Below are 23,442 nucleotides of genomic sequence, written 5' to 3' on the forward strand. Positions count from 1 at the left end.
TTATAGAGCGGACACGATGTTTACTCGGGTCCTTGAAGAAGCCTCGTTTACTTAGCAAGTCACTTAGCGGCTGTGCGACAAGCGAATTCGCTAATCTGAGTGTGGAGTGCGGAATCTAAGCGTGCGGGCACAGTAATGCACTTTCTCGACGGGCTCTCGTCGAGAAGAGCCGCGAGCCGCGAGATTAGCCGTTCTGTCGTGCAAAGTGCCCGGGAGTTGCGACGACCCAACGGCGGTACGCCGCTTCGTAACTCGGGTTTTCCTTCTTCGAGAATGCATCGTCCCGTGTCGCGAACAGGTAAACAGACGAGTTAAACACTCTCTGCGCAAATCTCCGCCGTCCGTCAAGACGCGCGCGAACGTCACGGTGGATCGCTAATCTCGGTCCGTCTCGCGCTATGTATTAACGCTTTATGCACCGTAAATAATACGGAATCTCAGAAAGGGGACGGAGACGCATGTAGCGGAACCGAGGAAAAATCGAGCGAACGTGTACGGTGTGCGAACGACGGTACGCGGAAGATACGCGGAAAACTGAAAGCAAGGAGGGGGGGGAAAAAAAAACGAAATTCTCCGCCCGCTGCAAATATTCATCTCGCAATCTCGCGCCTTCCCCCGCGGAGTCCCCGCCTCCTCCCTCGTCTAAACATATTGCGATGCCTCGCACGGATATTTCGGCACAACGAATATGGAAACGGGGAGGAGGCAAATGAACAGCGCAACGTAGGTACAATCACAGCGGAGAAATAGCACGAAATCCAAATAGTACGGAGAAACCCGAGAGATAGAAATAAAGATATATAGATAGATAGGAAGCTTATGCGAAATTTGGTGCAATCTCCTAAGATTCAGAGATAAAATGCATCGTTATATTTAAATAACGGTGCCAAAATGGCCGTTTGGCATACAAAAGCATTAACATGGGATATCGTTAAAGTTTGATTGGATGCTCTTCCTTTATCTGTGATCTCTTAATTACAATCGGAGATAAGAGAATTTCAGAAAAATTAATGCAACGGTTATGAAAATTGTATACAAATTTTTCTCTCGAAAAATCATCAGATTTATAATCCAAAAGCGGCACGTATTATTTAACGAGCATAAGCAATCTGTGACGTTACGATATGTGGCTACTAAAAATATGAAAAAAAAAAAAAAAAAAAAAAAGAATCCAGATGTCCAGAAATCACGTTTATTCGAACGGTAGTTGGAACGCAGATGAAAACCACGTGCAGAACGAGTAGCCGCAAATGGCGTAGGAAATTTGTTTCTGTTATCACGCTCCCCTATCGCAACATCCCTCCACTCGATGCACTGTCAAAACGAGTCACTGTCCATTCGGATCGATAGCCTATTTCCTCGTCAGGGCTTCCCGATTAACCGCTCGTGCAGTAGGATTTCGACGACTGTTACGCGGAAAAACGATGAAGGCTCGATATTAACTGCGAAATTCAAATCAATGGGCTTTGAATTTAGTCATCGATATTATCGCTATTAGAATTATATCGCGCGTAAATCATCATCATAGATCAGAAACAATTTCACAGAGCTGGTAATAACACAAAATTTTCTGGTTCGTATTGTGTTTAGATCTCTCTCTCTCTCTCTCTCTCTCTCTCTCTCTCTCTCTCTCTCTCTCTCTCTCTCTCTCTCTCTCGATCGACAGAAACAATATCTTCAAATTCAGCACACTGGTGATTGAATTGAACTGTTATTTGTTGCGTTATCGAATTGTTATCGTTATAACAGATATCTGTATAGTATTGGTAAAATAACAGATGTCTGTAAAGTGTCAAGTGCTTTACAATGTTTTTCAACGTTAGTTCGTGGCAGGCCGACCTAAAAATCTTGTAAATCAAATTTGGAATTATCCATAAACATTTATTCGAGTAACGTGACGAGAACAGATATGACACTCTGGAAGATATCCTCTCCACGACAAAATTCAAAACATTTTCATTAATCAAGGCGACATGTCACCGCTCAAAATTGAGATTATATGGCGAAATATGCCCGACCATTTCGAAATGTGCAGAACTGCAATAACGATTCCGTCCGGCAAAATCGGAAGAACAATAAATTCGCGTATGATTCGTTTACAGCATCAACGTATTGTATATATCTCGAAAGTTCTAGCTCTACGTAACACCTATAAACATGCAAACATAATCGACGTACGTGGAAGCGAACGTATATGTATACAAAAGCTTATTCGCCAGAATATTTATTTACGGTCGTCGAGCTTTCGGTCGAGCCGCGAGAACGCAGCCGTGGAAGCACCGGCTGAATTTTCAAACAATTTCGCCGCGCAGCAACGACGACGGCCATTGCCGTGCGCCGTCGGGGAACGTCGACTCTGCGGAGGGGTTTAGTCAGCTGATAGACAGCACGATGAGCCGGTACGAGCTCGGAGTGAGAGGGGTTGTTAATGGAAAGCCATTGTTCTCTAATCAAATCATTTGCTCGACGCTCGGAAGAGAGTAGAGAGTAGAGAGGCGACGGGGAAAACGCCGGTTCCGAATGGCTCGAGAGCAGGTGTTCCCGTGATCAACCCTTCTACTCGTCTCATCGCATCGCACCGATCCACATCGCTGTCTTATTTGTTCTTAAACAAACGGCCTCTGGAGAACGTCACTGCCACCTTTATTATCTTCCATGGCCGAAATAACGAAAATCGCGTAATGATTGAGTTTCCAGCTCCAACTAAATTGAACGATATCATAAAAAAACGACAAGCACATTTCAACTCTAACTTCTACATTATTTTTGTATGTTAACACATTCATCGGCAAATTGGTCATCGATAACACTTATAAGTTTTCAAGGTCAAAGAAACGACAGTCAAATAAATATCATCATATTCTTGTGCAACTATAAATTAAATATTTTATTGTTCTCTTTATCATAAAATCATTTATTCGAACGCGCGAATGTGAACGAAAAGTTAATTAAACTACGCTATGAACGTGTTACTTAACTAACTATTACTAATTTAAATAGATATTTTAGGCATAAAAACAGTTTTTTTTTTTTCGTAATTATTCTCATGATATTCGAGTATTCACGTATTATGTAATGAACAAAATATATTACATAGACACAAAATGGAGTAATACTCTGTGAGCATTTTTGATACTTCAAAACTCATCCATTATTGAGTTTTATGCCCATGACACCTTTTTGTTCACTACATTATATATGCAAAACTAACAAAACTAAACTCATTTCAGCAGAACCTAACTTTCCATATAATTAGTGCAGGATCCTTTATCTACGATATCCTTATAACCGCAATTATCAAATTATAACTGTAATATGCGCCTGTACAGATTCTAATAATTTCGTGACGAACTTTTACTGCTATTCTAAATTCGAGAAATACCCTGGAAGGCACCTTAACGGCATAATCACGCAACTGCGGAAGAGTGTATGACGTCAGTGGAGTAATTAAGTAATTAAGAAACGCAACGGCAGTTTTGCACAAAGTTTCGGCCAGGCATATATTATGGTAGTTTGTAAACGACATTAAAGTTCAATTCCAGGGGAGCAATACATAGCACGTACACGTAGATACGAATTGGTGGTAATGCGGATGCCGATATCGGGGGTCGATAATCGTTAGCCGACGTTAACGGTACTTACAAAGTTAGGTAGTAAGTATATCTCGGTGGGACTTGAATGGAGAGCGGAAAGAAGGCAAGAAAAAGGAGAAACCGCTTAAAAAAGGAAAAGAACTTTGTAGGTGACGATGTGTGATTACGTGTGAGACACGTATCGCGTCGCTTTCGAGATTAATCGCAAATTAGTGTCAACTAATCAGTAACGAAACATTAAGTAATAAATATCGTAAATAATCAATTAAAAAAAATCAACTCAAGGTGAATCATACAAAACGATATGACAGTTATGTACCACAAGAGGCACAAAAATGCTAGAAAACTAATGCGGAATAAATGATTGTTGCCAAGATCGACAGGATCTACAATATAATTGTCAATTATATTCTTGCATTTTCATTATCATCATAAAATCAAGTATTAAACTGCATACGAATCTTTTCAGCTTGTTCGATTCTCTCACTGATCAGTTAGACCACCCAAGCTGAGGATCATGACAGATGATCGACAGTCTGCGAGCATGCTGATTGATTAACTATCGAAGCGTGAGAAATGACACAAGTATAAGTCGCGTTTAAAATAATTGCGCTGAATAATTTGCTAATTAAATAATTTATAAATACGTACGTAAAACTTAAACATTAATTGTAATAATCAGCAGCCAGTGAGAGTGATGATTAAGAAACTATTGAGAAACGGAAACATGAATCATCCATCGGGTGATTCAGTCGAATCCATAATTAATTTACATATTTTTGTAATTTTAGCATATTTCATCAACATGTGATGTAAAAAACAAGATTCGATATATATGTTTCAGAATTCTCGGAATACATCCCTGTCTGTTCAATATGCGCGTACAATATAAGTATAGGTATACAAGTACGATATAAATCATTTGTAGCTTCAAACGCTCCTTGAAGCATGATATCTTGTAGCCGAAAGCAATAATGCATGCTTTATATCCTAAACGTGCATTCCGATGGTCATCGATCGCTGATGGGTACCATGTCGAGAACATTCGATAACCATTCGTTGCACCTGCGCCGGTAATCGACTTGGATTTTGATAGATGCGAACTTCGATAAAAGGGAATATGGTTTTTTTCGGCGGGACCGGCGTAATGAATTAGTAGTTTGGTAAGTCATCGAACGCGCTTGGTTTCGGCAAAAATTGCCAATCCCATTTAATGATAGGACTTTTATTTACGCCAGGGATCATTTGTCCTGCAGCGTGGACACGCGCATCGCCGAATTGTTTACAGCAGCTGCTATGCGTCGGCCCTGTGTGTGCACTTAGAGAACGCTATGACTCACGATAGTGATAGATTAGATACCGATCCATCTGCCGCGACGAACCGATAGTCGCATCGCCCGTGCTGCGTATTAATCATATCGGATTTTGATGATAAACGAGCTTGGTAACCTGCCGTCTGGCACAACGACATTACCTGCCTCAGAGATCGCACACGTTTGACGGTCTTCGATCGATACGTATCCTAAATCTTCTAAAAATCGTTAAACTATTGGAGAAATTATTTTGCGAAAAATAATTTCGCTCTCAAAGAGACATTTGCCAGGGCAAATTTTTAAGTTTATATTTTGAAAAGCATGAAAGTTTCAAATAGGTAAAAATTGATATAAATATTACAACTCTCCGTCTTCTTAAAATCATCTGTAAAAATAATATTACAAAAATGTTATTAACAATACTTTTTAAATTTCCATGTTTAAAAGAAACTTGACGTGTCTCTTATTTATTTCTTTGCCTAATCTATTGCGACAGAACGAAAAATTGTGTAAACAAATTGAGTCTCTTATTTCAGAATAAGTTGAAAATATTGTATTTCGTTATCGATCATATATGAAAATCGATAGGCGCGAAGGCATATCGTAAAATCAGAACGCAGTGATGTGACGGAAGCGGATGGCGCGACGGACGGTTGCGTCACTGATTTCTTGGGGAAGCGCCGTTAAAATCGCACGGCAGGGCACAAACAGCTCGATGTAAACCGAGCATGCATATATTTAGACTGGCACTGTGCTTCAGCGATATATAACGAAGCGCGCGGGCGCCGGCTTGCTTCGCGGAAGCTTATATTTCGCGGAGCAATTTTAATCTAAATACCTGCAAACGGTCGTATGAACAATGGCGCCCTTTAAACATCACTGCTACAAAGCGCAGGATCATGACGTTGACACAGATAGGTCACTTCATGGATTAATCGTACACGGTTTACATACGTATTTCCGAGGATCGAAACATGTTGGAAGACTAGACATGGAAATAGACATTTTCATATTTGATAGACCAAAATGTAAAAACCGATACTTTTTAATATCACGAGAGATGAAAACTCGTTTTACTCAACTATTGAATCAATGACGACTTCAAAACTGGTACGATCTTAAGCCTTCGAGATATATAAGTGCATGTAAATATACATATATTAGAATAACATTTGTGTGTGTGTGTGTGTGTGTGTGTGTGTGTGTGTGTGTGTGTGTGTGTGTGTGTGTGTATTATGATTACTTAGATTACAAATCTAAAAGACAAGAAAATAGAGGTAGCTCAACAAAAATATGGCAACGGATTCATTGTAAAACTTTGCATTCCATTAAAAGAGAAACCAACAAAAATGATGAAATAAATGTCTTTACATAACGAAGATGACTTCTTGGAACTATTGTATTTTGGTTCACATGTCACATTTATGATTCGCAAACCGCAAGCGGCATAAAAGATGATATAAGAAACACAATTAACGTTCCAGTGCGATAACGTGGCTGATATATGAACCATCGAGCAGAAGAAGCAACAATATCATATTTCCTTCATTTTAAGAAACAAAAACAATTTCGTTTATGAAAGTACTTAATACAAAATTTAACTATTTCACTGTAATACTCCTTTCTATGACCATAAAGAGAAATATATTGCGAAGGAAACTATTTAAAATCTTACCACATATAAAATAAATTATTCATTCATTCTATAGTCATTGAAATATATGACTTGTTTTAGTATTACTGATTTTTACTACCATTTTATTTTCAAACGACACAATAAAAACGCTAATTGAGTCTTTGACGTAATCGATTGCAAGATACCTACCTCAAGGCCATGAAAAATTCTTTAAACGATTCGTTTTCGAGATCTGAAAATACTCGCGTGTTATTGATGCAATTAGTCACGACACGGCGGAAACGTCGTTCGCCAGCCAAGCGGAAACTACCGGTAAGTTCTTTTAATTTCTCGTCATGGCCTACTTCCGATGGACAATATTTCCGTTCGCCTGCAACCGCTAAGAGTTCCCAGGGCGGTGGCCGAAAAACCGATTTGGAAACACAGTCGGGTCGACAACCTCTCTAAAATTGGGAGGGTCTGCGCTGATACCTCTTGCACACGCGAACTTTCATTTTTCGATCGTTCTATCGCACGTTATGTAGTTGTTTACATCAACAATCGGCGCCACGGTGCTCGGCGCGACGTCAAATATATTCCTGTGAGAGAGTTTCATCGCAACGCACAATTTTCCGACGTGTAATATTGGAAGGAGAGCAACAATGTTGCTTCCATCGTAATTTTCGGTATCGCGGTCTATCAACAAATATTAACGCATCTCGTTATTTCACGGCTGAAAAAGCCGGAACGGCTCGCCTCCGTTTTCCGTAAACGACCATTTAAATTCAACGCTCGACTTTACCGCGGAAGAAAAACCTCGTGTTCCGCGAACACTCGAGCTCGACGAACCGCTGCCTCCGTCATTCTTAACAGACGAGGCGCGAGATCTCACGGTGTAACATGTCGCTGTCCTCGAAACCCATTAACCTCCGCCTACACTGCGACGACCTCGGCCCCTACGTAGTGCTCTCTCTCTCTCTCTCCCTCTCTTTCTTTCTCTCTTTCTTTCAACTCTCATTCACTCACTCACTTTAATCCTTTCCACTTCCGAACCCACCGTTTCAGCCCATCGTCGTTTCTGCACCCAAAGTAGCCTCCGCCGTTGAACATGCGGGAGAAAATGCCGCGTGTGGCTTGCATAAAGCTTGAATTCAATGATGAATTTCAATCGAGGATTAAAGGACAAAATCGAATGCACGATAATTGAAAAACTGCGCGAATAACAATTGCAACCACAAGTTACAGGTACTATCATGTTATACGCACACGAAAATTTTTAATAATGAAATTAATATTTCATCATTTTGTACACTTCTAAAACTCATCAGAATCACTTAATCAGCGATTGCTTCAATCGTTCGAAAAACCATCTCCGATCTCGTGCACCACAAACGGAAACGAGATCGCATAGGAAGTTTAACACGATTCACCTTACTTTGCCGTTGAATTTTCCAGGCAGCGTCAGAGAGATTTACAGTCGACGTTTTGTCCGCCGTAAACGAGGTATTTTCGGAAGCAAACGATCGCAGTTAAACCCCGTTGGAACGCCGCCGGGGAGCATTTAAGGGTGCGCAACGACGAAATTTTCAGACGATTCGGATATGTTGCACGTACGGTCGAGAGATATCGTTAGAATAATAGCATCACGTTATAATGCGTTACGTACTTGCGCTGATAAGTAGAACTTAGAAGGTTCAATTTCTAAAGTTTCAATTTCTAAAGTTCAAACAGATCATTAGATGACACAGTTAATAATTAAGAAGTGTTGATACGATATGATAATATGTTAATAATGAAACGCGTCACTTATTCGATTACCTACTATAAATTAAATATATATATTTTTTAATAACTAACACGATTCATTAATTTTTTTCGAATGTGTAATACTCAAGGTAATAATACAACCTTCATTACGTACGTCTGCAGAGAAAAACAAGCTAACAACCCGTGAAAAAACTTGGTCCATTTTATATATAGATTTGGGTCGCGTACAGAGATGAGTCGTGAGTGAAATTGTAGAGCATAAAGAATAGATTAAAATTACTGCATAAGTGCCAACAGTTGAAACAGCTGCAAGTCGATGTTAGGATCTCGATGTAGTGTGTGAGATATATAATAATTTTGCTATTTATACTTGTAAAATGCTTTTTATCCAATTGATGATCTTTTATTATGTATAATTTTGAAACTAGATCTTTTTATTCATTCTCCTTCTCCGCCCCACAAGATTTATTTCAGTGTTCAAGGCACTTCCTCCTGCAGTTACGACGCAGTGACGGCACATGTAAAAATGATGCCCACACAGTAGGTGTGTCCACGTCATGTCATTCATTATTCAGTATCCAGAATATGCTAAGTATTCTGAAGGTATATAGATTAGCTCTTGTGATGAGCTACCGCACAACATTTTTAAAAGATTAAATCCGTTTTTTTTTGTTGCGAGAGTTTGAGGAAATATTTAATTTTTAATATTTCTGTTTTTCTCTACAAAATAATATAAATTAATAACTGTACGCGGTTGGCCAAAAATGGACGAAGTTCTTTGACCGTGCAACGTACGCCAGTACGCCATTCGTGAAATCGTTCCTTTCGCTTCTTTCGCGGAACTCGGAGTCTAAGATGGACAATAAGTCGTTATCGACGAAAGCAAGAAAAATGTTTCATACTCTCGACCGATTGCACTGCCATTTCGTCGTCTTTACGACGCACCGATACAACATCCGCGACGACGTCTTATTTTCAGGATAAACTTCGTCGACACGGTACGCATTCACGTCGTTCGCAATGTGCGCGCCACCGAAAAGACGAAAGACCGGGAAAGAAACAAAGAAAAGAGAGAGAGAGAGAGAGAGAGAGACAGCAGGAAGAAAATAAAAATCATAAAGGGGAGTAGAAAGACCGAAGGGAAAACAACAGCGTACTAGCCATACACGGCCGCCGCGCCGTCACCATCGCCATCGCCATCGTCGCTGTTCGTCCGTGAAAGCGTTGTTGCACGGCTTACGACAGTGCGGGTACATAACAGGATTTAAGCCACTGTGAAACCGGTCCTCCCACCGGGCCGAGCCGCGCGAGACCGGCGATGGCCATCGCGAAAAATATCCGTCTCGTTTCTGCCCGAGGTCCGGCCTGGCCCGGTCCTAGCTTGGCCCCGGACGCCAAAGTCCATCGCGAAAAAAGTCCATCCCTTCTCTCGATGAGAGCGGCGTACTTTTCCACCGTCTCGAAGAGCAACGGCTGCCCCCATTAATCCCAGAGACTGCCCTGCAAAACTCTCACGGAGTGAGAGTTTTTTTTTCTCCGTTTTAATACGCCGTGACGCAGACTTGACGATCAAATGACGATCATGACGGAAAGATTGCTCGTTAATCTGTTCTTTCTGTTAATCTGCCGAGAGATCTTTCTTATTAAACGAGCAAACGTTTCTTTTGGGAGATGCGAGAGCTATATAAATACCTACGTTTCTAAATGTAAAACAAACGTCGAAGTACAAGATTCGTCAATATTTATTCGTTCACTTGGCAGTATATTTCAAAATTATTAAACCTATTGGATGTTTGCCGGTAAGTTCTTTTTTTTTTATGCATTTTGAGCGTACGATGTCAGCAAAGCTGACGTACACAAGGTAGATTGCCACGCCTGCAGTCAAACGTGTTAATCAGTCTGTTTGTCTCATTAAACCTCCTACGGATGGAAGAGACCTCGGTTTTTTAACACTATTACGTACCGCCACGATGAGTCACGTTAATCACGGGATCGCACTTTGTATAACGTTAACATGATGATTCGAGCATGATGTCATTCAATTACATAGAATAGAATCGAATAAAGCATCACGTTAAACTATAATTTTGTACATTAAAACTAGTGATCGCTTCAAAACTAAAGCGTCTTCCAAGTCCAGTAATTTAGCTTCTATACATTGAAAATCCTACGATAAACGTTATGTTAATAAAAAGTGATATATTTGTTGCATTCTCTCTTTCTGTCGTATTTCAACGATGGCTGTAACTCTCAGCACAAAGGAAGCGTTTCCATACATTAGGTTTTTTTTTTATCTCAGAATCGTCATTTCGTCCCTTTGTCGTCCCCTTATCATCGACAAAAGTTTATCGATGTTATTCGTTTCTATCCTGTACAGCCACAACTACGACAGCAAGAAAATCGATCCCAATGTCGTTGTTGGAAATAGACCGGCCAAGAGACGACGAATTCGTGAGCAGTGTACAAGGGGGCAGCACGATATTGCATGGTAACTGCATGGCCAGCATTCGCCGCTGCTTAATGCTTCGAAGGTCACGAGTCGACGACTCCGAGAAAGCCCGGGACCGGTTTACTCACAGGTCCACGACGTCTGCGGTAATATAGGGTGTTCGTGGAAGCACGCCACACTTTCGGCGATCTCGCATCTCCCTTGAAACCAATATAATATCATTGAAAGACTTATTACAAAAGTCGTTATAAATAAGAGATACCAATAAGATACGTGATTGCTCTTTTTCTCGAAATGGTATCTCGAAATCAATTTCATGTTTGAAAATACCATACGCAATACCTGTATTCCACGATGTACTTGTTGCAAGAAAAAGAAACCGCGGCGTGAGAAATTATATTATAATATAATTCGCGATATAAGAATTTAATTGCATCAGCTTTAAATATAAACTCTAAAGTGCGAAAGCCGTCAGTTAAGTTCAACAACTGCAAGCTCTTTCGAATTTGCCAAGTTGCGAAAATTAGACTCAGCAACGATGGTTCAAAATCATAGTCTAATCTCGAGGTTGCCGGTCCGTTGTACGTCTGATGCCTCGGAGTACCTCAGCTTCACCGATTTCATAAACAGTCTGCGAAGTTCCTCGTTACAACGCTGTTGATTAAAAGTTTCCGGAAAATGCGGTGGCTCCATGGCCGTTACCGTGCATTCTGCTCGCTCGATTTACACGTATATCGCTCGATGTGCAACGACGAGTTACACGGATTACATTCTCGAGCCCGAGCGATTTTTCATCCCACCCGCGCGCTTCTCTCCCTACATTCGTAAGAAATAAAAATTTATCGACACTCTTGCATAATCCATTACCTAGTGGAAAGACCTGGCTGCTGGCGATTGTATACCACCTCTAACGCTCGGAAACTTTCACTATTTCGAACTATGTCATCCGACCACAACGCGGGTCATCGCATGGCTATTACTAAATTTACGATTTGATCAAGATATTGAGAAAATAATCGTCGACGCTCTTGAGAAAACCATAATCTATAATATTATTTCCATTAGGTGTGCTTAAAATAATTTTAAATGAATAAAAATTAGGATGAACAATTAATATATTATTTTGCGCAATCTCCGTTCTTCGCTTTATTTAATGTATTGAAATGAAATTTTTAACGTACGTAAATACTTGGCAGCATCGTTCGTAAAAGTCCGTACAAAAATATTTTTTCGAAAAAAATTTCTTGAAATAAATACAATTTTAGAAAATCTTTAGAAAAACTGTTATTTCCTACGATTTCTAATTTCGCGCGGTTTGTGACAATTTTCATGGCAAGTGTAATAAATAAATAGAATAAAAGCGTGAAACGACGACTGTTTCTGCGCCGTGTCCTTCAAATGCACAGACTGCAGAGCCGTTCGTTCTCAACCGGCTAGACGAACAAATACGCGAGCAATTTGCACCGTTGCACTGGCGCGCGGCGCGCGAACGGCCAGCCGCAATTTAACGGATTACGCACCACGACGAGGGAGATAATAATTGGAGACGTAACTCTGACTCCGACTACAGGGACAATAGGCGAGACGGAAAGGGAAACTCTCCAACAAATAGTTGTGACCGGCCAACCGACGGGTGCGTTATTGTCGAGCGGATTGCATTATCGTCCGTTCAACAGTCATTGCCGCTCCAATTACTGTAATTACCGCTGGGCAAACCAATTGATTAATGTACACAAATCCCTCTCAATCTCACCTTTCGCGCATTTGACGAATACCGGTCGCGTCACTTCATTTCATTAGTCGCGAGTAATCGAATCGGCGAGTACACCGAGTACACCCGGTAGAAAACGCTGCGCAGCACTCTCGACTTAAAACTGGCACGAATACCACATGCACGCTCGACAAAGATATAAAATCCTTTAAGATTAAAGACAACGTACCGCATAGTTTCGTTATTAAAATGTTATTATAATTAGTCTGCCACACATTGCATCAGCATGCAAAATGTGAAGTAGAAAGGACGCTAAATTTCTTGACTTTACAAATGTACTACGACATAATACTAATATCGTCGTGGTAAGAATTTGAACGAAAAACTAATTATTAAATTAATTAGTAATAGCATAAATTGGGACTGTTAAAGGTTGATCTCAATATTCCGTAAAATAATCCATATTCCAAATTCTAAATGAATAATGAAAAGTCCCAAACTACTTTCAATTCTCACTATTGTTCAAATACATACAATGAGAAAAAAGATTTTGCCAATTTAACGAATCAGTACCTTTAACAAATGATTTGCAGATATGACAATAAATTATTTTGATTGATGCTAGTTTGCTATTCCAATTATTAATAACAGAAGCAATTTATATAAGATCTAACTTATTTTGTAAGACTTTTATTTGCTAGCAATACTGATTATTTTAATTCGTATCGTGCATTATTTATTACATTAACTGAGAAATTATTCGCAAATTGTAACTGATCGATCCATTTACCTATCAAATCATCACATTCGTTATCTCTTTTTTTTTTATTCCTATAACAAATTCATTTTTCTCATCGTGGTTGGTTGAAAGTTTTCGAGACATCTCCGAATCTATTAAGACTTCCTCTTATTGTCAATTCCTATCCTCTCTGAGCCATAAAACGAATGTACTATATACACTGTTACATCGACATCATTACAATAAAAACATGTCCCCGCTATTCACCTCGCTGCGCTTCTTCTTCGCCTCCTCACGCCGGCAGATAAGAGCGAGTTTCTAGAAGGAAGAACGCGAAGGATCCTCTCTAGGCGACATAACCTTCTAATAGATCTTCTCTGGGCGACATAACTTCCCAATAGATCTTTCTCCGGGCGACATAAACCTTCTAAATCCCCCGCGGACGAAGCGTTTCGTTCGCACGTTATATCATAGAGGAGAAAGGTACAGTCGGAACTGTAATCTATGTCCCTGCCCGATAACAACGCAGCCACCGTACAAAGACGCTAAAGCTAAAGTTTTACAAACTGTACACCCGGTATATCCACGTGCGTCTCGCGAAGCAGTAAAACATATAGCTATTTTTTTTTTCTTACACAGAATTACAGGGACGTACTAGGACCTCGGTATGAGAGAAAGGAAGAGGGCTTTCGTCACCGCGATAACGCTTTCGGAGTTTTACGATCGCGCGCACTCTCTGCTCGCGACAAAACGAAATATAATTTGGAAAATATAGCAAAATAAATTTTAAGTCTATACGTGACCGAAATAACCGTATGACTTTTTTCGCCGTAAAAAGAGACCCTCTAACCGATTTCCAATTTTTTGAAAAATAATTGTATTGATAAATAAATGATTTTTTCATTATAGTTTCAACAGCTCTCGGTGTTCTAGGAACGTCATAAAATGCATACTACAAATAAGAGTGGAGAGTAGTAATAAAATATAAGTATTACAATATTTATATGAATTGTATCCATGTTAGATAATACATGTCGTCATATCATTTTACGATCACGCTCCAGATATCTCGCATAATTCCTTCATTTAAATGCATTTATTACTATCGTGCATTTTAATCAACCGTTTTAAAATTCCAAGTTAACTCGCGCATAAATGTATACTGAAAAGGGACAGAGCCCGGTCATTTAAAAGCTAAGGGACCCTACGTTTTGTCAGACTCCGCGGGAAGAAATTATTGGCAGGGCGAAAGTTCGCTATAATTTACAGATAATGCAGCTATGTTTTCTCTCGATGTTATTACGCGCCATTAAAAATAGATAACTGTGACTCTCTCTCTCTCTCTCTCTCTCTCTCTCTCTCTCTCTCTCTCTCTCCCACTTCTCTACGAATTCGCCGGGCAGACTGGAGCGGATAAACGAGGAAGATTCTGGAAGGCAGAATACGGGAGAGTTCCGCGCGATCTTCTCTCAGCGACATAAACCTCCTAAATCCCCCACGGACGAAACGTTTCGTTCGTACGCGCTGTACAGCCGAGTCGCCCCCGGAGTAGTGCAGTGCAGTCGAGGACTGCAGCTGTGACTCACCCCGGCACTGCAGCAGCAACGACGACGGCGCCCGTTGCAACGAATGGCGCCGTAGCGACGCCGATGAAATTTTCAACGAATTTTTCGCGAATACCGGTACGGCGACTGCGCAACATACGATAGTCTCTCTCTCGTGTCTTTTATGCTAAACACGGTGTACGAGAATATATTGGATGGCCCCGGTGTTTTGCGCGGCGAAAAGCGCGAGCGAGTGACTTCGGATGAGGGACAACGTAATTCTTCTGCCGTATTCTATTCTAGATGAAGGTCCCAAGGTAGCAAGGAACGGTCTCCGGCTTCTGTCCTCAGACTTTTTCCGCGCGCGCGGCGAGCATCTACCGAAAAACCATCGTGCAAAAACGTGTAATGCTGCTACGCTTCATGCGGATTACGAATGCTTTCTATCGTGTCTCTCTGTAATTTATCGCGTCTCTCTCGTAAATAACGTGATCTTACTCCGAAGTCCAGAGTCTCAAAGGTCAAGAAAAAGAGCAAAAAGAAATTTCTTAAACTTGGTTAGCTTAAAAATCAAACGTACAAGATAAAAACAACATGTACATAAATATCTATTTGATAATTTCTCGATACTCTGACGCATAATCCTCAGAAAAATTTAATTTAATATCGTGCCTTTTATATTTCTGTTTCATTTCATTTTTGCAAATAATTATATACGTTGATGGTAATTTTAGCACAAGTTAAATATTGTGAGTTAACTGAAGAGTAAGGAAATGTAACATGGAAAAAAGTGAGAACTAAAACAGTAAAATATACATGAAACAAATAGGAAGTCTGCCAAGTGGCGCGCGAGCAGTTAAGGGTTAAAAATGGCCGGGAAGGTTCCTCGGAGACCATCCTCTCGCTACCTCCCGCGAGACGAACTATAGCTTCCAGAATACGGAAGTTTCGTGATCTCCACCTCTTCCATGGCCTCCAAAATCCTCCGGACGTAACGCCTGCCTCCGCCTTCGAGCTCGATCCGCACTCGTGTTTTCTCACCCTTCGCTCTCCCTCTCTCTCTCTCTCTCTATATATATATATACATATATATACTTTCCGTCTTTTTCACGCGTCTTCCACGGTCTTTTGTTTCCGTCTCTTTCGCGCGATTACAGTCTGAAGAGCACCGAGGCACCATTCACGCTCTGAATGAATCGAGTTTACTGCGCGAGCAAAACTCTTAGAATTGAAATGATGAAGAATTCATTTAGCTGCCGCTACATTTCCGATGAAATAAATCGCAACAACTGGGCAATCGATAATTAACAAAAATTAGATAGATTTTCTCATAAAGCAGTTTATTATCTGTTTTTTATTATTTTGCATTGAGATATTTTTCTCCCTCTCTTTTTTTTGCTTCATCAAGTTAATATCAATTTTTCCTTTAGCCAAGATTTAATTGACATTTACTTTTTATATTGTTTTACTTACATTATTTTTCTTTTTTATTAAGTTTCCTCTTGATAATAAAATAGCTATAATACAAATTCTTGAGATTTCAATTCCTTTCATACATAAACACGATTGTAGAACAATAAACGGACGAAATCAGGTTTACTACGTCAACTATATATCGCAAGAATGATGCAGTATTCATGTTGATAGCTGCAACTGCAGCTCGACCAGGCTCGACGAAGTTACAATCCAACATAGCCGTCCTCCGTAACGGTGACTTGAACGATTGCCTGAAATTTTCAATGATGCGGAAAAACGCTCCCGGTGTAGAACTAACTTTCATACGATCGAAGGGTGGGAAATAATTTCTCAGCTACGTGAGGTCACGAAGGCCTCGTGAAATATTCGAGTGTCTCGCATTCGAAAACGGAAGCGAACAGGACGGAAATATCGTTCAGGAATTTGCCGATATCATTCGATACGAGCAGGAGGAGAAACCGGAACAACAAACAATGCCGTTCGCTAATTCCTCGTGAATTCGTTCGTACATCGGAATCGTATCGGCGAAATTCGGTTGCATCCAAAATGAACCCAGAGCGTATTAAATTTGCAAAGTCCCAGGATAACGGTTCAATGCGAAATTGACTGTACATATTTACAGTCATCACGTACTTGAGGCTTCATTCTATCGGCGCGTAAAATAGCGAACTCGATTCCATCAGCGCTCGACGGCGAGGAACAAACCTTACCGGTAAACGTCGGAGAGAAAACACAAAAGATTCGTCTTAAGACAAACCTTTCGAAACTTTTTCGTCTTTGTTCGGCTACATCTCACGGAAATTTGATTCCGCCAAGAACTTCTCGACACTTCTCAACCACGTGAGGTGGCGCGCGGAAAGAGAGAGAGAGAGAGAGAGAGAGAGAGAGAGAGAGAGAGAGAGAGAGAGAGAGAGAGAGAGAAGAGAAAGTAAAGAATAATACGAGTGCTACAAAAAGCGTGGCTGCAGGGATGAAAGAACGCGCGTACATCAACACGAGGAATGACATGCCAGACAAAAGATGGTTCCATTTGTACCCTAGACAATCGTTTACACACATATTTTTTCTACTTTCGCGACACCAAGCTCAGGGATCTACATAAGCTATTCCGCATCAAATTCAATGAAATATTTTTTAACGAGTTCATACAGTGACAATTCCACGTTTTAGCGAAAATTTGTTGAATTTACATTGAGAGAATAAAAAAATAGTTGTAATAAATCTAATTTGAAGACAACGTATAATCAATAAAAACTCGCCTGTTATGTAATATATAATTTATGTAATAAATACTAGTCGTTATATTTAATTAGCCATTAATTTAAGGAATATATGGATGTGTGGTTAAGAATAATATTGTAAACCAAGTCCCTTCTTAACATATAAGTTGACGTAATAAAGTATTGTTCAATAAAAGCTCGACTAATGCTTAATTTCAAGTAGTCTTCACTTTAACAAGATTTTTTAAATTTAACTGTGCTAGGATATTTAAAGCTGAAAATTAATAAAACGCTATCTCTCATAAAATTATCGCTGAAGAAAGATAGATGAACTTTATTATAAGAATCATTAAGTACTCAATACGGTAATAAATAGACTTTTGTACGGTATCTTTATTTCTCTTTTCATTCCAAAAATATCTTCCACTATATCAAGTTGGATTTAGGTCAAGTAAACGAGCGACATAAATATCCTTTAAATGTCTTTTGATATAGTATTTTTCCGATGATTTTTCGAATACTTTTTCCATTGCTCATAACTTTTTTATTAATAAAGATACATTCATTTTCTTGGTATTATTATGTTCTTTAACGTTTGGCATTTCAATTAAAAAAAAAGTGTTTAAAATATATTCATTTTAATGAAAAAAAAAATTATCATAAGTATAATGTTCATGGAAAGAATTTTCTTTTAGAATTTAAAATATGATGTTAATCTGAAAATATGATGGTTAGGATACAATAGAATATTTTAAAGATTTTTACTATGCACTTCAGTAAAATTAATCAAACTTATTTTATACTTTATTGTAATTTTATTAATGAATGAGAAAGGTTTACATTAAAATTCTTCGAAATACATAGTTGTTCCACGATTATCATATTCTCAGGATTGTCATCTTCTCTCTAAGAAAAAATTCTCTCCGTGTTGATACTAATCTATACCCATGAACCGTTTAACGGATATGACTGAACTTCTTCGCTTTAACGAAGGAAGTAATCGATATTTGTTCTTCTTTTATAAATCAAGTATCAATCATCGATGCTTCGAAGCACAGATCATATCGTCAATCGTCGATATCCGTTAAAAACATCGATGTCCATCATCAGCGATCCAAGTGTAATCGAATTCTCGTCGCTAACTCGTATTACGTACTTAAATCTGTCGAAAGCATACGTTTTATCCGTTCCCTCAAGCGCCAGCCATATTTACACGCTTATCTGGCCTAATAATTTCCTGTCGCTTACGGGTTACTGACTCGAGACAATATCGACGAAACTTGCGTAGTTACGCGGCAGAATTACGCGAGACGACGACGATGGTGCCGGCGACAAGGGCGACGCGAATCTACAACAACGTGCCGGCGAAACATCCGAGAATAGTCGCTTCGCTGTCGTGCAACAAACTTTTGGATATCCGACATTATCTCAAGCGGACTAACACGTGATCCTTTCACCGTGCGACCAATCGACGCCGCACTAATACGACCGCGAGATTATACGTCACGTTACAGCAACTTTGCCGTCTCGTCCGAGAGAGAGAGAGGCGCAGATGGAAATAATTCAAACGTGTTAAATCAGTCGTGCACCCTGATACGATTAAACAATTAGCTAAAAATCAAACGAAATTTCAGTGGAATCTACATCATTTTGATATTCATCTCTATATTTTACAAATGTTCTATACACAAGTGTAATCGGAAATATGAAAAAAGCATTTTTATCACAAGCATTTTTGACTGCCATGATAATCATCGCCGATCGGCGCCTAACTTTTTTTTTCAATAACACCCTAGCGATCACCACTGTTACCTCTTAACATTTTTTGAAACATTTGTAAATAAAAAATAAAAAATTGTTAATAACATTCATTTATTAAAATATAATAAATTTGTTCAGCTACGTAATAACGGAAACTCTTATGTAATAAAATTATAACCGTAATTTATAAACACTACTTATTTTATCTGTGCAAACTTTACGTTTCACTTTGCTATCGTAAAATTAATCAATTATCGACTAATACAGCTACACTCAAGATCAAATCGCTTCGCTATCCGCAAAGACGACTTTCACCGTTCGTTTTCCAGCAAATGTTGCAATTTCATGCGGCATTTACGAGAACTGGAAGAAGTAACACATATCGTTCCATTCATTGCGCCATATATACGTAGGATTTCTCCGGTACGACATTGTAACTTTTGTGAAACGGAAAAAAATTCACCATAAACATCCTACTGGTAACGCAAAAAATCCGCCAAGATATTTCCGCTCTTCGGAACAAAGCGATCCGTTATACCGCGAGGCAGCATATCCACCAACAGTCGATAAAATAAAAAAAAAGGAGGTAGAATGCTCGCGGTGAACGTCGCAGAGCAAAAAAAAAGGAGATATCTCCCCGCCGTTCGTTCTATGCGTGATCGAGAAAAACAAAATAAAAGAGAGAGAGAGAGAGAGAGAGAAAGGATCGTGCGATTGCCTCGCGAGCCGACCTCTGTTTAACGTTTGCTTTGTAGTCGCGTGCGGAAACCCAGGCATTCGCTGAGGACGGATTTCCGCGGGGTAATCTACCATCCCTCCCGTTGCCGCTGTCGCTGCTTCAACCAGATTCGAATAGATAGGAATCGTATAAATGGGTCATACGTCTGCCGGCGAGACGCCATTGCGCGCAGAGTACGGTGGATTTGATAACACGGTGCAGCTACCTAAAGTGTGCTTGCGATCAACTGTATTATTCTTCGATGACAAACGAATTGAACGAATTGATAAGTACGAGTAATTTAATTACGAATTATTGAAATTTATATAGATTATATTAATGTTTGATAAATGATATTCGATCTGTCAAATTAAATAACTGCAATTCAATTTTCTTAAGCCAAATAAGAAGGAACATCTCGAATTCTAATATACTTTTCACCAATAAAACATCAATGTTACAAGTAATTTGAATGTCATCCAATTTGATTAAATAAAAAAAGAAAATGTACTCGGAAAAAAACAATTGTATTTGCAAATTAGAATTGTGCGCTAATTACTAAGATACTACGATCGTTCGGCATTTTTGTATACTCGTATATTAACCTTTGCCGAACGATTAGATCTATTTGGAACCAGATGTATTGTAGAAAACTGGCTTCTTGACTGCACTTGAGTGTCATTTGTTTATGTTAGAAGAAGAACGAGGCAAGAGTGTCTCGAAAAAATATACATATTTTCTAACAGTGTGATAAAAACTTTGTTTAAAATAAGTGAAAATCTCAAACAAGAGAAAAATTGATCCGAACTAATCATAATCTTATCAAAACTGTCTTATTGCGAGGAATAATTAAATGCATTTCGATTTCTATTCGATTCATAATCAATTCATTTCATACTCGTAAAGTTTCGTTAATGAGAAATTTAGAGATAGCATTGGTAACTTTATCTTGATGCCATGCAATACACGATACAATTGATAATTTAACTAAATGGCTAATTAAGACTCGATAGATCATCGAAATGTACAACCAAAATTCAGTACTGCACGCGCAATACATTTCAAATGTGAAATACGTGTATTATTAATAAGCAGTCGATATATTACGGCCCTTTTATGTTCAAAACTCGCGATCTGGTGATTCGTGTGTTAGTTGTGCTTTCAATCATCCAACAGTGATAGGCGAGTTCCATTTAATCCGACAGAAAAGTCGAAATGCAATACGAGAATTCAAGCAATCTCATTAAAAAAATAATCATTTATAAATAATGAAATAAAAAATTCCTATTTCCTCCAATACTTCAAATTTCTAACTAAATAAATCATATAAAATATATGCGGATTTCGATAAACTTTCGCATTGATATATTTACGAGTCGTCGTTCAATCATAAGAGTCAATCGATAGTACAGACTGATCGTTAAACATTTGTAAGAAACAATCGCGTTTGCTGCTAACATTTATCGCAACTATGTCTCGAGAGAGAATAACACGAAGTGTCATGAGTCGCTATTGTCGACTCAAGTCTCGCACAAATAATAGCGTAGTAATCTTGTATGGCGATGCCACGTGCGAAAAAAACAAGTATATCATATACTAGCTAAATTTTATCATTGTAAAATATTTATAAAATATTTAATCTATGAAAAATATGCAAAGTGTCGAATTATTGTTTGTTAAGCATTTTTCTGAATTCTCTCAAGTTAATTTCGATAAATAAGTTATTAATGCGAGTCACATGATTATTTGAAAAGCAAGATTTATTTTCATGTTAATCAAAGATATTTATTTATTACCGTCGTTCATCCAAGTCCTTAAATCGCAAGAGAAGTAAATTATGCTATTTTTTAATAAGTCAAGAATTGCATGATGATTTATAAATTTAAAAAATTAAATTAAATTATTGTAAAAAATATGGCAATTCATTTTCTTGTCTTAGTAAAAATCTCCATTTCATTCCCTTTAAAACATAAAATTTATAAAAACAATAAATTAAAAAATTATAATAAATTAATTGCTTCCTCTCTTATCTAAATATTAGGTGTTGGAATTAATTCGTAGCGTTTTTAAATGAAAGAATGTTATTTATTTCACATGAGCATTAAAAAATACATTAATGAAAGTACTTCCCATCACTTGTAAAACGCTACGAATTAATTCCAACACCTAATATATATTTATGTACTTAAAAAATCAAATGATAAATTGATTGAGCAATTTTTAAAAAAATTTATATCACCTAAAATAAATATTAATAATAGATGAAATAAATATTAGTAATAGAGGATACGAACGAATCACAGTAAATACAACTATACATCTGACTGAGAGCACGAAATTTATACAATATCGTTAGTTAACTTTGATCGCTTATAACTTAAAAACTGTTATGATCTTTTGTGTGTGGATCATATCATATTACGATTCTAATTAATTAGAATTAAAATATTTTATGTTATAGAACACTCACCCTCTCTCTCTTCTCTCTCTCTTTCTCTGTCAAAATTTTAAATAGACTCATCGCTATAGATAGGCTATTCGTTTGCTGAGAGACATCATTGTCATCCGGCTTTATAGAGCGACGAAATTCGGTGAATGCGACAGTCCCGGCGGGCTCGTTTAATTTTTAATTAAGTCCGTAGAGAACCAGAGAACCGACCGAAAACTTACTTCGCCCGATGTTTTAGCATTAAAGCATCGGCATCGTTTCGCGTTGTTTCATGCGCAAAACTTACATTCAGTATCTCTATCTACTGCAGGAACTTCGCAAATCAAACTTTAACCCTTCTAGAACTTTCTTTTCCCAGAGCTTTTTTATTAATTTTTAAAGAATGCGATAGACTGAGGACCACAAAAGTACAAGATTATAATTGCATTTCTTATTGCTTCGATATTTAAATAAAAAGTTCTACAAGCAATATTTTTTTTTTCCATTTCAACACATTTCACCGAAAATATCAGGATCAATACTTGAAAATACTTGAAAACATGAAACAATACATATAATAATAGCAGTCATACAAATTTTCTGAAGTGTTCAAATTCGATAAAAATGAAATCACTTATTTTTGCTAGGAACAAAATAGTTCGATACAAATGTGGACTTTAGTAAGAGAAATAGAAAACGAAGAATTAAAAATAATTCCATAACTTAACATCAAAAAACGACTCTATAACAATGATATTGCTTATATTTGTCGACGTGCATCTGAAGCGTTTATCAAAATGCGAATAAATATTTTTTTCGCTGGAAAATCATTCTTTAACGAATCACAGTATTAAGGCTAAAAGTAGGTCCTCTATGCTGAAATAAAAGTTTTCAACTATATAGATAGTACTACTCTACAGTATACACGGCTTTGACCATGGCGCTCGATAACGGGGACGAAATTCAAAGGATCTTGGAATCGCCCCAGCCGTGCAAGGATGCTTCACAATATCGGATCGCCGTATCGTACGCCTGCAGTCCGATTCTTTCAGAGAAAGAATGCTAGAAATAAAAAGAGGGAGAAAGGGCACATCGAAGAAAAAGAGAG

The 23,442-nt window shown here is 38.4% G+C and overlaps 1 protein-coding gene and 1 long non-coding RNA gene across 11 annotated transcripts in view; both read right to left on the minus strand.

The window, feature by feature from the left end:
• LOC105149425 (uncharacterized) overlaps positions 1-23,442 on the minus strand; it is a 375,771-nt gene that overhangs the window by 296,968 nt on the left and 55,361 nt on the right. The gene's annotated exons all lie outside the window — the stretch shown is intronic.
• LOC147910277 (uncharacterized) overlaps positions 1-23,442 on the minus strand; it is a 67,435-nt gene that overhangs the window by 12,052 nt on the left and 31,941 nt on the right. The window contains exon 2 of the long non-coding RNA XR_015544630.1: positions 1-23,442. This exon is cut by the window's left edge and continues 12,052 nt beyond it; it is cut by the window's right edge and continues 7,104 nt beyond it. This is a non-coding gene — a long non-coding RNA (uncharacterized LOC147910277).

The sequence above is a fragment of the Acromyrmex echinatior genome, chromosome 3 (genome assembly GCF_024713525.1).
Source record: "Acromyrmex echinatior isolate Ae372 chromosome 3, ASM2471352v2, whole genome shotgun sequence".
NCBI lineage: Eukaryota > Metazoa > Arthropoda > Insecta > Hymenoptera > Formicidae > Acromyrmex > Acromyrmex echinatior.